General features: G+C 42.1%; 1 long non-coding RNA gene across 1 annotated transcript; it reads left to right on the top strand.

The window, feature by feature from the left end:
- Positions 1–853: 853 nt before the first annotated feature.
- Positions 854–2,550, top strand: LOC138954678 (uncharacterized). Its single transcript, XR_011451933.1, has 3 exons — positions 854–1,048; positions 1,549–1,811; positions 2,536–2,550. It is a non-coding gene; the product is annotated as an uncharacterized lncRNA (long non-coding RNA).
- Positions 2,551–2,961: the final 411 nt, after the last annotated feature.

Here is a 2,961-nt window from a genome sequence, read left to right as displayed (position 1 = left end):
GGGGGGTTTTGAAGGGGTACAAGCAGTTGACTGATTTGTGTCGTGTTTGGCATGTAGACGGCAGGTCAGGTGTCAAGATCAGGTCAGGGGTCGCGCGAAGGATTGTGGTCCAGTTCTCACCTCGCCGATTCGCCGGGGAAGACGATTTCATGTTGTTCGGTTTCTAAGCTCTAGAAAAGTAAATAAAGAAGATACCAAAGGGAGATTTCCTACAATTTGATCTGCACAGCGTGTTTCCAATCAGTGTCCACGCGAGGAAGAGCTGTCGAAAGCGCGGCAGTCAGTGTCGATCTTGCAGCCGTATCCCGGTAAGTTCAGAGACAGATCTAGTGTCTCCCACTCTCATAACGTGTCACCTACTGTTAATCCGTTTTGTTTTAATTTCTTTTTATTTCAGCAGACACGGATGTCAAACACAGTGCTAGGCAGTCACCTCTAGTGAAATGAGTTGATCTAAAGTGCCTGTAATGTTTGGATGTCTTTGCTCGTGGTTCGATTTATGTGAATTTCAAGACTTGCAGTAGAGTCTCAAGTTAAGTTTACTCTGCCCGAAAAAAACTGTCCACCATTTACTTGAACATGCAGATATAAGGAAACGGAATGAATCTGTTCTCAAAGTCAAAATGATCACGATTTTTTCCTCAGATTCAAAACATGCACTGTCATGGTTTTGTCTGTACAATTTAGTAAGTCTTAAGTACTTTGCAACAACTTCCTTGAACGTGAAAGACAGTTTTTGAATGCTAGATCTGTATCGCGTTTCATTCCAGACTCGATCCTCTCTTTGATTGTAGATCTACTGTTTGCTGTTTACGCACTATCATAATACACCACTAAACAGTTCCGCGGCCATTGCGACAGTGCGCATGCGTAGCATTTTTTTCGAGTAAACAACGCGTCGTGCTAGCTTCTCAGCAACTTGAAACATGTGCGATTTGAGCGAGATTTCCATCCAGAAGGTGCGACTGTGGAGCACTGAAGCATCGAAAACCTTGTCGTGTGTACGGAAAACGAGTGTGGAAGGTGCACACGAGGAACTTGTAGCTAGGTAAGTTTTATTTCTTTCGTTATTTACTCTTTGCAATGATGCGATGTGTTGTTCATTCCCAAGACCGGTTTTCCGCCCTGTAAGTTGTAAATCTAACACTAACAGTAACTTAGTAAGTGCTCTCTCTTCAGATACGCTTAACTTTTCAGTTGATTAAAGTCAAAAACTTGAATAAGTGCCGTTGATCTGTCCACGGAATCTAACTTACTATGAAGCATAACTATATTCCGATTCGTGATGCATAGGCTACATGTAATTTGTTGCGATAGTGTATGCAAAAGTTTTCCATTTTCAATCTGACGTGTCACTGTGGGTAAGATAAGAAACAACAAACATGCATACTAAGTTGCCACTGCCCGTTTGTATAGCTGCTAAGCTTACCTCAGGCTGAGTCAGTGAGTATTTTGTACGTTTACATACAAAATGGTGATGAGGGGGGGAAAAGAATGCCTTCCAGGTGCGAAAAACTGTGATTTGATCTCAAGGCCTTTTTGTTTTAGAGCTTTTCCTGCTTTGGAACTTGGGAGATGGGATTCCTGTCGACCGTGAAGCAGAAAATGCAGAGAGGGTGCTTCTTCGGGAGTACAAGCAGAAGTTGTATGTGAAAGGGGTGCTTTATCCTGATCCATTCATCATCACAACTGGATTGAAAGGCAGCAAGATGGGCGATTCCTGTGGCCAAGCGTCTTCATCGCCGGCTGCCTGCCTGCCTCGACCTCATGCATCGCCTCGTCAACGAGTTTTAAGGAGGAAAGGCTTACAGGTAGGAAACCTCTCTACTTTTTTAAATAAGTCATATTTGCACTTTACTTTTGAAAAAGAGAATGGTTCAAGTTGAATTGCAAGATGGCGCGCAGTGCAGCCTAACAACATTTTGGTTTCAGTGAACAGGGAATGTGTCAAAATCTGAAAAACCAGCATACTAGTATTAATACACACTAAAATTATGCCTGTCGCTGTCATATACATATAATTTTTGAAAAGTGCAGTGATACTGATAGTGATACAGTTAATCAGCAATGACTGAACCGACTTTCTAAATTCAGGGATGATCAAATCATCTGACTAATGGCCAGGGGCGAGTACAAAAAATCCGCTGTGCTAGTTAAAACCGCTTGGCAACTCGCCTGGTTGGCTAGTGAAAATTCTCGTCAAATGCAACACTTCTGGTTGTATACTCTAGTTTCAAAACGTTATATAAACAATGCAGTTATAGCAACTGTGGTTTGTACCCGGCAAGCAATTCTTTTTGGTGGACTGGACTTTCTTGAAATGACTCACCTGTCTGGCAAGTTAAGATTTTGAGATCTGGCCATCCCTGCAACTGTCTTAATTTTGCAATGCTCTTCATGCAAGTTGCACTCAAATTTGTGAGCAATTTGTTATGTACAACTTGGTAAATTGTCCTAAATGATGCTTTAGTAAAAGTTGTTGTCTCCTTTCTCTTTCTCATATTGATTATTTTCTTTTTTTCTCCCTTTTGGCAGTGTTTTGACTATGTGCAACAGGCTGCAAGTCATTTTGGAGGAGGAAGCCCCTGATTGCATCTTTGTCAAAACCAGAAAGAGACTTCAACGTGTCTCCAAGAGTCGGCTATCACAACCACCTGTTACCCAGAGCCAGCCATCACAACCTCCTGTTCCCAAAGTAATCCAATCCTGTTGCCCGTTTTGATACAGGCAGCAACAGAATGCACTTAGGAGGAGGAACTAGTAGAAGTAGGGAAAGCGGTATTAACAAAACAGCTTTTTCCTCTTAACTATGAAACCACACAGATAAACAAGGAGAGCAACCCTTCCACAAAGTAAACAATCCTGACGACTCTAATTTCAACAATTTGTCAACTCATGTAAAAGCTTTGCCAGATCCAGGCATTAAGCTCTACTCTTTACACGTACATGTAATGGGCAGAG

This window comes from Littorina saxatilis, unplaced genomic scaffold (genome assembly GCF_037325665.1).
Source record: "Littorina saxatilis isolate snail1 unplaced genomic scaffold, US_GU_Lsax_2.0 scaffold_1869, whole genome shotgun sequence".
In the NCBI taxonomy this organism is placed as follows: domain Eukaryota; kingdom Metazoa; phylum Mollusca; class Gastropoda; order Littorinimorpha; family Littorinidae; genus Littorina; species Littorina saxatilis.
The sequence above is the reverse complement of the archived record's forward strand: the minus strand, read 5'-3'. Positions and strand labels throughout refer to the sequence as shown.